Here is a 14,588-nt window from a genome sequence, read left to right as displayed (position 1 = left end):
CTCTTCTCCGTCTACTGCAGGATCCAGGACCGCTCCCAGGAGCTGGTGCAGATCGTCCGGAGCGCGGACCGCCGGGCCAGGAGCCGCGGTGCCAAAGTGGGCAGCCTGGCCGACAGGGAGTCCATCCTGCAGCGTCTGGACCACCTGGAGGAAGTGGTCTACAACCAGCTAAATGGTACGGAGGGCTGGGAGGGGATGCAGCGCCAGTCCCGGGGTGCCCTGTGTCCTAGGAGGCTGCTGCAGATTGGGGAAGAGCTCCAAAGTGAGGAGGGAAGCCCGGGCACCATACGCACTCACCCCACTGCTGAAGGGCTGAAAATGAAGTGGCTGCAGGGGTTTGCCAGAGGGGGCTGTTGAGGTTTTTTCCCCCCCTCCCCCGACTCTCGTTCCAAAGTGTACCTATTGACTTCCTCAATAGGTACAAAGTTAAGGAGGCTGCAGAGTTCACGGGTTTAAGGGTTGGTGGAAGTTCTTACCAACTGTACCAGGTTTTACAGTTTGCCTGGATATATTAACTCTGCATGGTGTTTGTATAGCAAGTACACTGTTAGGTTATAGCTGGAAGTCATTTACTTGGTCTCAGAACTACTTTAAAAACATTCTGCTGAGTTCTTATGCTGTGTACTTTTAATGGTCTATTTAAACATAGCACCCATATGTTTCCTTAATGACTGCCATTTGAATTTGATATTATCTTTGGTGAGGAGGGGAAGCATTTACCACTTCTTTTTATTATGACATCCTGTTCTAATTCACCAGCCTTGAAAAATCTTGGTAGGTAAGCAAAGAACCCAGTTAGAATGGGCTAAGCCATAAAAGTTGCTGTAGGACGACTAACCTTTCATATAGAAACTAATTCTTTAAAACAAGTGTGTTTGTATTTGCATAGATTTGTAAAGGTTTAAATGTGGAACATCAAAGAAATATTATGTGATTAAATACATCAGTGGATTGGACATGAAGAGGTTGAGGGAGTGAACTTTTATGTGAAATTATAATGTAAATGTAACATTTAGTGTCTAGCACCAAATAAAACTTGCAGTGTAAATATGTTTCAGTATTCCAAATGGGCTTGTAGGCTGCTTGGGAAAATCTTACTCGTAACATTGATTTAACAAAGGCTACTGTAGTCTCAAAATGCAGACAAATGGGAGGGTTAGGATAAAGTGTATTTCCTATTACTACTTTCTGAATGAATGTATAAATCTAAGTAGGTTCGACTGTTATGGTAATACGCAGTCTGCCAGCGAGTATTACAGAACAGGCATCCCCTTACGCACTCATCTATATAAACAGGGAAGAGAGAAGGGGAATGTGGAGTGTGGGTGTCAGTCATAAAAATACAGCCATGAATTAGAGGGAAAGTGTCAACAGCTGTGTTTCCTAACCGTATTTTGGAGCAGTTGTGAAGAATGTAGGATTTAAGAAGCAAATCCTACTCCTAAATTCCACAAAGTCATGGAGTTCCCAAAGTAAATTAGATCAGTTCCCGAGCTATAAAAATCGTGGCTCAGCTATGAATTGATTGGATCTTGATGGTGTTCATAGGTGAGGCTTGGTTAGGATTTACCTGTTCTGGGTTTGTCTCAACGTAGCATCTCCCAGAGAATCATCACAAGCCCATTGCACGTAACGATTGTGGCTTCACAGTGAACAGGATGTTCTCTGTAAAGTATACCTCTGTTTTGGGGACTTTTTTCTTCTTCTTTAGTTTGGTTTGTTGGATACAGAACTGCACAGTCAAATTACTTGAACTTAAATGTTATGTTGCTGCTTCAGGTCATAATAAACACTGCAGGCAGTTTCTTCTTGAAAGTTCTGACACGGGAAAATAGAGAAAGTTTTTCAAGCTGAGCTGTTCAGATTTCCTATTCATTTCCCCTCAATTTCTCTCTGACACAGTTGGGGTTTTTTATTTCACAGTGGTACGTTCACACAGATGAATTATTTCATCAGTGTGAAATGATACTTGTCACTGTCTTTATTTTCTTCCTTCATCTTGTGGCAATAAAACTGAAAAGTCAAGAAGACTTAGAAAGTGCCCCACTGAAATGATCAGAGTTGCATCACTGCAAGTGAAATCAGGATCAAGCATCTGTGTTTGGGTTTAGCTCACTGGTATTCCGTTTCTAATATCATGACTCATTACTTATGCCATTAATGGGCATACTGATGCTCTGGCAGCATTGAGATTCCAGGGAGCCTTTCTGTGACGATGCTCTACCGTGTCTCACAGAAAGACTGGTAGTACAGAAACACTCTGTCTGCTCTGGGGCTGTGCAGCAGCATTCGCATGTTGAGCAAGGTTTCTCAGACATTATCCTGAATACTGGTTTACCACAACGTTAGAGAGCCCTCTGAGGCCTTTTTGGATGCTGCCTTTTCATGGAGTGGGTCAAAGTCACTTTTATATGGACAGACAGACATGGGTAGGTAGATTTAATTCATAAGGAATATGAACTCCTTGCATACGCAGAACTCCTGCAAGTTTGAGTCCAGCTCAGTGTTGTGGTTACAATAGGTCTGTCCAGATCAGGATTTCAATTTTCTTCTCTTGCTTCTTTCTATTTTGAGATCAGTGAAGTTAGACTCACCTATTTAAGTAACTTATATCTTTGGTAATAAAGTCTCAGTGTTCTTTTATTCCATTTTTCTCTTCTATTTGTGTTAGTCCTAAACTGGTAAGACCTTAACTGGATTTCCTATAGACTCTGTTGAAGATCTAAGGCAATAGAAATCACATTTCTGTGAGAGACCAGCCCTACAGCTATAAAGAATTTTGTTTCCATCACACTCACTTGTTTGCATGAAATCACAGAAATGTTATTTGAAAGTGTACTTTCTGCCAGGAAAAATAAAACACAAGCAGTAATGATACAAGTGCATCAAGAGGCAACCCAAACTTGATCACTGGAGAACTCATTAACTTCTCAGGCTGAATAAAAACTGTGCACACGATGCCTGTGGAGGTGCAAGCAGGACGCAGAGGACCACGTGTGAAAGTCAGTAGGAAGTTGGTCCTTGCGATTATCTTTGGCAGTACAAGAACTTTTTAGAATAGAATGAATGAGAATTGCCATGATTCCCTGCAGAGCAGTGCAGACGTACACCCAAACAATAGTTTTCAGTTGGCTCATGCTTTGGTTTTCTATCAACTTAGAAAAATAGTGTTTCTGAAAGCTTTCTGTTCGCTCAGCTGCTGCGGGTTGGGGTGGAAGTAAACGAATGCAGTGTGTAAAGGGAAGGGAAAGCAATGAAACATGTCAATGGAATTTCCTTGGTGAAACTTTCTATTATCTCTTAATATCTGACTTTGAGCGTAACATTTGAAAAACTGAGTTATTTTGGATCTAGTTCATCAATCTCTATTTTTATCTTCTTACTATGGCATTTCTATTGATGAGTATGATTTATTGTCAGTCAGCACAGAACTAGTGCCAGACAGACCTAGTAGCAATTCATGAAATGGCATAATGGTAACACCTTGGTGTTTTCTTCCTTTGCCTCTGTTTCTTTGTGAAGGGGAACAAACAAAAAAGATATAATTGGCTGAATTTTTCCTCTAATCAATTTTGCATCTGAGTCTGTTGCTAATGATTTACCACAGAGGATAAAGAATTTTTGATACCCCAAGTAGAGCATAACCTTTCATGCCAAAAGCAATTGAAGGGTCAGACTACAGTTTCACTGCAATTGCCTTTTTCCCTTTTCACTGTCTCTTTCCAGTAATACAGAACAATCAATACAGCAGGTAATTAGATTTCATTCAATCTGCAAAGATTAAGAGAATTTTCCTCTTCTCATTGTGTATGCTCACATTGTGTCTTCCTACCCATGTTTTCTACATTAGACCTCTTTGACCTGCTCTACTGCAGATGTGGAGGGGTAAGTTTGGAGTATTTCCTTGAATTTGACAGATTATCTTTCTTTACACATCATAATTTGATTTTGCTCTCTTTGGGAAGATTAAACACAATAGCAATTTCCAGTATGATAAATGGGGTTTATATTGCATATGCATTTCATGGAGGAGGCTGGAAAAAAAAGTGGACAATAAACATAATTCACATAATTCACTGGCTTAAAATGCTAGAAATAGCAGGTCCTACGTGCACAGGACCGATTCATGCAGACGGTGACTCCTGATTTTTAGAGCATACTGGAAGCAAAGTGATTGCATTTAAAATTCAGCCTGGCAATCTGCATACTTAAAGGCTACAGTAGTATTTTTAAAAGGACGGTTTATTCTTCATAGTCTTGGGACCAGTTGAGAATAGTTCCAAATTTCCGTATCAAAAATCAGGGTTGGGAACAGGCTGCAAACAAATCCTGAGAATGTCCACATGACATTTGTCAGAAAGATGCTTTTACAGCTGGCAACTTCCAGCTTAGAAGTTCTCTGCTAAGTTCCTTAGCAGAGAAGAGACATAAACCACATGTGCATGGGGGAAGAGTCAGGGTGACTACCAGCCATGCGCTACTGGAATTGCACCGTCTCATACCCACACGCAGATTCTCACATTAGAACTATTACTGTTTAATTTGTTCATGGTCTGATGCTAATACACATCTGACAACATTAGACAACACAGAATTATCTCCAAAAGTATCAGCTTAACGTGTGGGGACCTTTCTCAGCCATGTGCTTTTCTTGTCATAGAATCATACAATGGTTTGGCTTGGAAAGGACCTTAAGATCATCTAGTTCCAACCCCCTGCGATGGGCAGGGGTGCCTCACCCTAGACCATGTCACCCAAGGCTATGTCCAGCCTGGCCTTGAACACTGCCAGGGTTGGAGCATTTACTACTACTTTGGGCAACCTGCTCCAGTGCCTCACCAGTTTCTCTGTTTACCACACAGTATGAAACAAGTATTTTTGGTTGTTCTGGGCCAGTTACTCAAGCTTAGGTAAGTAACCATTGTCACAGGCCTGACCTGAAGGTGCTGCAAAGCGATGGGCAAGTCCAAAAGACTGATTGCCACTACGCATTTGCTGTGTTAGACTTGGTTTATGTAGCTGAGAAAACTCATCATTAGTGCTTTCATGAAGGCCAAGATTTTATTCCCCCAAAATAAGAGCAGAAAACATCATGAGTCAATATTTGGATAGCCCCTATAAAAATATAAGGTAATATTTGAAATAGTATTACTCTGTTTAGACACTTTAGGGAGAAAAGGTCTAAAGATTTGGTAGAAAGAAGAGGGCAAATCGCTCTTGTAAAGCAGGCAAAACTGCATTCAACTCTTCAAAATATTGACAGATAACAAAAATACATCTCCATTGCAGCAGCACAGCAGTGATTTTAAAGTCTCTCCCTCTACTCTATGTTTCATGTACTGGTAACTATTTTTTTTTTAACATAATGTTTCTGCTTTTTTTGCATTTGTAGCTGGGAAGAAAGCTTATTTTGACAGAAAAATCATGTGGTAATTTTATTGTTGACTCATTTATTTGTGTAGAACTTGAATCATTTTGTACTATATAGGATTAAAAGCAATGTTTACAGAGGTAGAAAGAAAATCGTTGACTGATGTTGCGTTTGTTGCCTTTTAGGAGGTATTGCAGTTCAGTTTCTTTCCATTTATTTATGGAGGTAGCTGAAGTTGGAAAAGCAAATACTGGCCTGTCATTTTCTAGTGAAGAGCTGCAGTGAGGTTCTTGCACATCTGTAACTACCACATAGGTTTAGAGAATTAGAAAACCTGGCTTTAACTCAATACCCTTGCTAGTGGGAGGTGTAGGGGGTGGTTTTGTGTGTTGCGTTTGTTATGTATTTGATGTTTTGAGTAAGTAAAGGCAGGTAGCAGTTAAAACAGGAGCATCATTTAAGAATGCAGTTCCAGCCACTGAGTGCATGGCTGTTCTCCAAGGAAATAATAAGATTTATGAAAGGAAGGAAAATAAATGAGTCATGTTTAACAAATCTTCCTATTCTTAATGCCCTTCTCTAACCTTCCAAATGGGTGTTTGGTCTTTCTATGTATACTTGGCATACTTATTTATTGTTGTTGTTTGTGGGGTTTCACTGGTAGTCATTTCCATCGCTTAGTTTAAACTACCAAAACTGAAAGGGGGCCGGGGCCAGGGGTGAGGGGGGGAAGGGGGTAAGAAAGAAAAAGAGCCTGTGACGTTTTGGATAACAGGAAGGAAGGAAGAAAGCCAATGACAGCAGAACAGCTTCCAACCTTCTTGTAGTCCTATTGATCAAAACTGTCCTCTGAAATAAGAGAAGTTTAGCTTTTGAGAAAGAAAGCCAGAGATCCTCCCACTGACCCAAAGTTATCTTCTCCTGAGAGCACAGAGCTAAAGCAGCCAAGTGCTAATTGGATGTGTACAACTTGTGTATATGATTCTTATCTGAAAAACCATAGCTATGATGCTGTGGAAATGGCTGTGAATATCTGAAAGCCTTGTAGGTGAAGGCAAAACCCATTTCAAGGTCAACATGGCAGATGCAAACAGATTAAAAATAGTCTTTCTATCCTATAGTGTTTATCTTTTCAGGCGTTGTGGAATATCCAGGTTTCACAGGCAGTTTTGGAGACAAGCTACAGTGCAACTGATGCTTGCTGGTTACTCAACAAGTCCTGCAGGACATGAAAAGAGCATAAAAGCTACCTATAGCAAGGCTATCTCCTCGCCTCTCTTGAACTAAGATATTCTTGACTAACAGAACAGAAGGGAGAAATCAGGGAGAAGCATGATGTAACTTGGTCTCAGGTCCTCTCATTTAACTGGGGTTACTTGAGTTTAAATGCGTGGTAGTACTGCTGAGAATGAAGGTGACAATCTTGCTTCTGTAATTCATATCTCAGTTTAATCTGCTTAAGCTTTTGTGTTGTTATTTGCAAACTCTCCGGTACACTGAAGAGTATGGAATTTCACCCAGGGAAGATAGCTTCAAAGCTTGGCAGGCTGCATCTTTTCAGTGTCAGCTTACCTCTAATTTCTCTCCTGTCCTCTTTCATTGCCCACAATATCCACATTAGTAGTGTACAAGAGTGTGGCATGGATAATCTGTATGATTTTTCCTTCTGTATGCCTTTGTTTCTTGAACTCTGAAGCAGTAGGAAAGGGACTTAATTTGCATCAACAAGAGTTCATCTAAAACAGAGAGAGTTGAGGATGGGTTTACTATCTGTGGCAAAATGGTCTTTTCTTCAAATTGAGCTTCACCAGCTGGCTTCACCTCTGGTCTGGTGTAGATAAATGGACTGAGGTCTGTGAGTATATGCAAGTCTGTAAATGTCCAAGGAAGTGGTATTCTGGAGCTGAGTTCTGCTTTCTTATCCCTTTGTTTGCCATCCTCCTCCAAGGTGAGGCAAGTGGGCTTGTGATTCTGTGGTTCTTTGCGCTAGGTTTTTACTTCACCTTGTTTAGCTAGCTTGGACTCGTTGCTGCATGCAGAAAGACGGTGCAGCACCACTTCCTGTAGGAAACCCAGCGGAACATCCAGAGCAGGGCTCTTACCAGTTTCCAACTCCTCTTACTGCGTTTGTGAAGCCATTTGATTTCTGAATAATTGTGCCTGTTTTATTATGCCTTTTATGTCATAGGATCATAGAATCTTGCTGAAATGTGTGTTGAGAGGGCTTGCTTCAATATCTATAGACAAGTTTGTTGGTCTTGTAGGAAGAGAAAGAAATGGATGTCCTCAGGATAAGGTAAACCTACTTGCTGTTTGACATCAGGCTAAGTGACTTTGCATTCTGTCCAGCTTGCAAAGCTGTCCTGTGGAGCAGATGTGGCTGCCTGCCTCTCCCTTTATTTTACTTGGGTGACTTGTTCCAAGTAATCCATTCTCAAGCCAAGGATGAGCCTTGGACCATGAATTGTTTCATGTGCTCAGTTCGGGGAGTCCCTAGTGAAACAATGCAGTAGAGTTCTGGGAATCTCTAACAAATTTCAGAAGGCCTGATACACGTATAGTTTTTCCGAGTATGTCCTTGATTACTGGCTTTGGAGGAGAGTCTGAGGGCAGCTGCAGGGTAGACAATAGACTGATTCTGCTTTGTCATCATAAGCAGTGGATGCATAGTTTTCTCAGGGGCTGAAGAGATGTCTAAGTAAATGAACAAACGTGTTTAGAAAAGGTGAGAATGTAGATTTCTGAATGTTTTAAGCCTTCTACCACCTCCTATGGTGCTGTTTTCTAGAAGCCCTTTCATTTGCCACCACAATCTGATTTATACTATTAATACTTTAGCTGTAATTTGCATGTCATCCTGGGAGAATGGGCAGCGATTAAGAAAACTAAACCAAGGAAAAGGTTTTTGAAAGAGCTTCTCTGAGCACTGTTACTTAAAAATGGTTCTGGCAGGCAGAGGTATTTGATGCCTCACAGCATCATTTGGAAATTACATCTAAATAACCCCAAATCAGTGGATGAAAATACAAAGGAGCACATTGCACCTCAGGGATTCTTCAGTGCATTTGCTGCAATCTTAATCTCCTGGGCTAAATGCTAGAGCAGATGTCTAAGAGGCTGCTGTAATGCCAGTGTTTCTTTTGGGTGCAATAGCCACTGCAACATGGTATAGCACTGGCAAAAGCCCTGCTACCCCTCAACACACCCCTGATGCCTCCTTTCTGTCTGCAAGGTGAAGACATGTCTGTGCAAAGAAGCTGCTGATACAAAGGCCTTTGCTACCTGCGAATCGCTGGACCCTGCTCCAAGAGGAGCTGTACAAACCACTGCTTTCCACTCTTCAGGCAATCAGCTGTGGCAGGAGGGAGAGAAGAAAATCTGAGTCTATGTAGGTAAAGGCAGATGTGGGACTCGATTATCTACTTTTTACTTACATTTCAGAACTACTTATACAGGCAATCCAGTCGCCTTTACTGGAGCACTCATGAGAATACGTACTCTCTAGTGTAAGGGTCTCTCACCCTTTTTAAGGCATGACTCAAACCAGGTTTGCTAGAGCTGCGTTTGAATCACTGCTTGATACAAGCAGTATAAAAAGTTTCCCAACCAGGCTTTAATGTCTGATAAACTGATCAGGAGAGGAAATGGATCCTGCCAGGTATCTCTCTTCTGTGAAGTTCTTAAAATATACTAGTACTGAGGTTCACACAGGGCTGTGTTAGTCTATGCAGAGATACCTGTGAGCGGTATCCTCTGTCATAGACTTCATAGACTTGTGAAGCACAGAGCTAGTCTCTGTTGGATTACCAGTGCGTGACTAGTTTTTGTTCCTGGGCAGAACTCTTACAAATCATGTCTGTGATACAGTCAGCAGCCATATTTAGCCAGGAATCAAAGTCAAGTGCAAATCCAATACTTGCTCTCTAAGCAAACCACAGATCCTGCCAACCCCTGTTCTGCTGTCAATAGGGCGTTGTGTGGACAGTGATAGATATTGCTGGTTGGATGGGGAAACTTGCTCAAATAGGTTTTTATGCCTGCAGCAATGATCCAAGTTCTCCTCAGCTCACCCATGCACTCAGTCCTGTTGAAGTCAGTTGCCTAAATTCATCCATGCTGTTGATCCAGAAGCATCAGCACAGCCAGTAGTTACCAGCTCAGTAATTCCACTAGCAAATTTGGCCAAGTGAAGGTACTTCTGCCACAAGTCAAACAGTATATTGGCTAGTTATGATGATGTATATGTAGTATAAAGGATGAATTCATGCTGTGTCCCTGTACTACACTAGTATGGTTGAGAACAGGATCCTTCCTCTTTGAAGATTTTGGAATAATTCTCACTTCTAGTACCTGGTGAGCTTTGTGTTTCTACTTCTGAAACACAAAATTTCTGTTCCTTACTACTGGAATCTTCAATTGCTTCTGTGTTCATGCTGTCTGGCTCCAGTTTGTGTTTTGCAAAAAGGAATACACAGATCAGGAGGTCACATTAGCAGCCTTATCGTGGCTCTCTTGCTCCTGGTATCTGAGCAAGCTTTGTTCAGAGATTGATTTACCTGTTTCCACAACACTGCACAGTACAGTCTACCTACCACGGAACAAAGCTGAATCTTCCTCTCACACCGTGTCTGTTCCATATGCTGCTGGACACCACCAGCAGCGAGTGGTGCCATGTCGTTGAGTCTTGCGTCACCTACTGCCAGTGATCCTGTGGGCACAGCTCCCCATCCCTCAGCCAGCGCCTACGTGGTGGGAGCCCTTCACTTTCCACCTTTGAGATCTGCTTCTGCCTGTAATAATTGTCATCTCAGTTTCACAGCGGTGGGCAAGTTGCTGCCTAACTCTAAGAATCTAACTGGGATCCAAAACTAGTTCTTTCCTCCAGATTTGATTGAATAAATACTTTCAGTGTGCTTACACAATTAAATGTGTACGGGTTGCCTGCATCCTAGCTGAAAGCTTTAACCTCTAATATATCATTTAAAAAATAAAACCCAAAGGTGGATCATATAACTTTCCCTTTCCTTCAGGTGAATAATAAGACCTTTGCTGCATTCTTTAGAGCTGTAGGTCTTATGTGGGCAGATGTTTTCATGGTGCTTTCTCAAACGAGCCCCATCCTGAGCCGCAGCCAAAGGTTCAGTCTCTCTCTGGAGGGAGAGCAGGTCCTTCCTGCAAGCACTCAGCTTGGACTCCAGATGCTAGCACCTAGGAGTTATCCTCAGTGTGGTAGAGCACTTCGGGATGCATCAAGACCTGGAACTTGAGCAAGTTCACACTAAGTCTCCAGTTCCTGTTTCCCACAAAGTAGCATCCTAGCCATAGTACTTCCATACCACTCACAGAGCAAAAGGGTCTTTGTTGCACTGGAGCTCATTTTTCTTGGGAGGTATCCACCATGACAGCTTGGAAAGGCCTCTCCTGGAATTCTAGAGAAGTTTCCTTCTCATTTTGTTCCTTGCATTTTTGGTGGGGTGATAGGGTTAATTGGTTGGTTTGCATTTGGATTCTTTATGCAGGTTTTGTATTTTCTTTGGCAACAGGGCCTTACTGCCCTTTTAGAAATTGAGTTTTTTCTACAGCTTTCATATGCCTTTAGGATGTGAAGCTTTTGTAAATAAAAATGCATTTTTTTGTTACATTAGCTCATTTTCAAGCAAGCCTTGTGTGGTGGAGAAGATTGGTGGTATTCTTTCCTGTGCATACTGAACTGGAGGCAGTGATAAGACTAAAAATATCCCCAAATGAAATGGCATTGTATAACCCAAAGGTTAGTCTTCCTCAGGATTAAAATTTGCAGTTGCTGTATAGGTTCCTTGTAAGGCAGATTTCTAGTCATCCAGCCATGTGTAAAATGAGGCTACTGATAGCTGCAAAATCTTGTGTCTGCAAAACCCAATCCCATTGGTGCCACAGGCACAAGCTGCTGATGGAAGATGCTGCTCCCCGTTGTGCTGGTGTCAGCTGGCCAAGGAGGCATACATGGTCCTGTGTTGCAAGCACTGGACCAGGGGTGCGGAGCAGGAGTGAGGTGCTGTTCACATCTCTAATAGGAAAACCAGATCTTGCTGCACAAAGCTGTTAATCCTAGAACATGATAGATTGCATGTGGCTCCATGTAACAGATGGGAGTGGAGTATGAGGTAAGAGTGAGCTGATCAGGTTATTAAACTAATGCTAAGCTGCCTAACTGCTGAAATAATTGATGTTTACAACTTACATAAAGCAATGAGGGAGTCTGGCTTGGAAAAATGGATGGTTTAGGTGTTAGCCTGTGTTAAGCTTGGGTTTGGAAACCACTTCCTTTGGCAGTTGTGTTACGTAATTTCTGCGTCACATGCAGAATCCCCAGAATCTGGTCTGTGGATTTAGGCTTCTGTATTCCAGCACCATCACAGGGGTGAAGGCAGCCGAGTGCTCCATTGGAACCTGGCTGTTTATTTCTTCCTGGTGCCCAGTCTTTTTTTCTCACTTTTTAATCATCTTTTGCGTGTGTTAGAAGTTTCAGCATTTCTAGCTGCATTTGAAGAATGTCTTATGTTTGTAGATAGATTTGTAGTTTTTAATTACAGTTTTCCCATCTTTCTTCAGTTTAACATTCGGCAAACTCACTCAATGTATCCTTCCTGGGATGCTTCTTTAGGTGTAGACCTCAACACGTCAGCACCAGCACTGAAGTCTTTGCCCCCAGCTACTCCAGCTTGGAATACACAAACCCAATAATCTTTGATTTTAGACCTCTGTTGCCAGCCTGATCCTCCTCCTGAAATAGATCCATCTGGCTCAATGCATTTTCATTCAACAGAAAGTTAATTCCGGAGCAGAAGTGGCTTTTATAATGCTCCTGTCCCGTGGGGTTATATGTAAAACCTTCTGTTTGCTGGAATTGGCAGCTTGGTATGGTTCCCATACTCGCAGTCATATTCCCATTTCAGGCCTGCAAAACTCAAAGCCAGGCTGCAGGGAGCCCTCTTCGATGAGGTCAGGGAATTAAGATCTTCTGGGATTCATTCTGAACCTGATCTGCTGAATAACTGGGTTCTTTGTCTCCCTCTTTCTGTCACACATTAAAAAGTTCACAGAGTGAGATTTTTAAGTCTTCCTTGCACAGTGAGAAGTGTGAACAGAAGATATGTGGGAATGAGGAGAAATATTCATGAGAGAACAAAGGCATGTCCTAACTTTGAAGCTGGGATGGTGCAGCCCAGAATGCCAATGGACACAGGCTGAGTGGTGCAGCCCTAGGAGAAGGCGTTGATCATTGCAGAGGGATTTTTGCGTATGGTACAAGACTACTTGTTCAGGCATCTTTCAGCCTTTAATCATACTGACAAGAAGCTGGAGCACAAATAACTGCTGTCTGAGAGACACAGTGGAGGTTGTGGAAGAATGAGACAGTGAAACCCTTTGTAGAATTATTCTTACTAAAGTTGTTTATAGGCAATGGAGTAAACATGGGATTAGTGAACTGGGATCAGGGTCTGTGCATGAGCCATGCTAGGAGTGCTCTAGCCCTAAAGACAGGTGGAGCTCCCCATTCCAGCACAATGTGCAACAGGTTATTCTGTTAAAGCCTGTAACACGGTTCAGTTTGACAATTCATCTTAATGTCAATCATTGGTAATTGTTCTGGACCAGAATTTGAAGTGATGAAAACTGTCTCTTATACAGCCTACTTACACTGTAGTAGCAAGATCAGAATCAGGCCCAAAGGACAGGACAGCTAGTGCAGGATCAACACCAATTAGACATGACTAGGCAATGCTCTGTGTGATGGTAGGCTGAGATATCCTCTGTACACCGTGCTATCAGAAAACAAAACTGGTTATTTCTGGATATGAATTTACTTTAGAAAAAGTCATCATATGATCTTTTAGCTTTGTCCCTGAAATGAAAGAACATGTCTCTCATCTGTTTGATGGGTGATACCGTATGCCTGTGGCTTCTCTGTGCTAGATACAAGTGTCTCAGCATATGGTTGTGAAACTAGAGGTTGATTATTTTTGAAAGTGTTTTGACAGATCCTCAACTGACAAATTCCCTGTTAAAAAAAATCCCAAACAAACAAGAAGGTTTTGTTTGATACTCTGCTGATGATGCTGTTTGGATTTAGGATCATACTTTAATTTCTATTCCTTTCAAAGGTACGGAGGGAAAAGCACCCCTCGTATTATCAATCAGAAGGATTAAGTTTTTAATAATGGCCAGGGGACACAGGCAGTTTGCACGGAGTGGTGTGTCCTGCTGCCATGGTGCCTCGCCTCAGTGTCTCTCCCTTCCTAAGAGAAGTGCTAATTTAGAGAGCCAGGCATTTCCATGTGAATTTTCTTTAAGATGGTATCTTTATTGGGAAAGTAGTTTTAAATGGGGCCACAGACGCACCTCATTATTTCATTAGGAATCCCTTAATCTGTGACCAAAAAGCATGTTGCTTTATCATTTAACCTGTTCTCATCATTGCCGCTAACATCGGACAAGAATCAATGTGTAAGCTCACAGGAACTGGGGACAAAAGGAGCAGCCTAAATGCCAGGTTTAGAGAAAATACTTAAACCTGCTGAAATACAAGACCTGGGCTTAGGAGGCATGGGCTTCATTTCCAGGTGTGCCTTTCCTTTGCTCTCCAGCTGTGGTGCCAGCTCATCTCTCTGCACTTTTCATCTCCTTCCCTTATCTGTGTTCTCTGTTTAACTGATCCAAGTCCAGACTAGTCTGTGCAGCATCTTTCCTTGTGATATTGTTAATCAATGATACATCCAGATGTCCAACGTAGACATCCAGTAGTTACCACAATTAATCCTAAAAGGAAGCATTTAGTTACTTGAGTAGCAAAAGCAAGAAAGCTGACTTTCTTGTGGGTTGGTATCCTGAAGGTGAATTCTTAGGCAGTCTCTGATAGCTCCCGCAAGTCTCTTTCACTGAACCTCTTTGCTCAGTAGGAATATTTTAATGCCGTTTTCTTCCCAGATGTCGACTTCTGTGTCATTGGCAGAAATGGAATTTTGGGAGACCTCTGACTGTCTGCCAATCCTTAGCTGAAATTAGACACAGTCCTCAAAGTAATGAGCAGAGGTGAGGGGAGGGTATGAGAGAGGGAAGCAGACTGATAGACAAGTGCAGGCAGCATAATCTTACAAACTCTTCTTTTCTTAGCAAACCAGGCTAAAAATCATATTGGTAACAAAAGGAATTTTTACTCATTTAAACACAAACATGA

At 42.0% G+C, this 14,588-nt stretch overlaps 1 protein-coding gene across 1 annotated transcript in view; it reads left to right on the top strand.

Annotated features, from left to right (window-relative positions):
- Nucleotides 1-6: 6 nt before the first annotated feature.
- The window catches only part of LOC104401998 (polypeptide N-acetylgalactosaminyltransferase 9-like), a gene marked incomplete at its 3' end in the record, with an annotated part of 74,709 nt that continues 60,127 nt past the window's right edge, over nt 7-14,588 (top strand). The window contains exon 1 of the mRNA XM_010009755.1: nt 7-175. The remainder of the gene's footprint in view (nt 176-14,588) is intronic.

The sequence above is a fragment of the Nestor notabilis genome, unplaced genomic scaffold, assembly GCF_000696875.1.
Source record: "Nestor notabilis isolate BGI_N333 unplaced genomic scaffold, ASM69687v1 scaffold1842, whole genome shotgun sequence".
Lineage (NCBI taxonomy): Eukaryota > Metazoa > Chordata > Aves > Psittaciformes > Psittacidae > Nestor > Nestor notabilis.
This window is presented reverse-complemented; position numbering and strand designations above follow the sequence as displayed.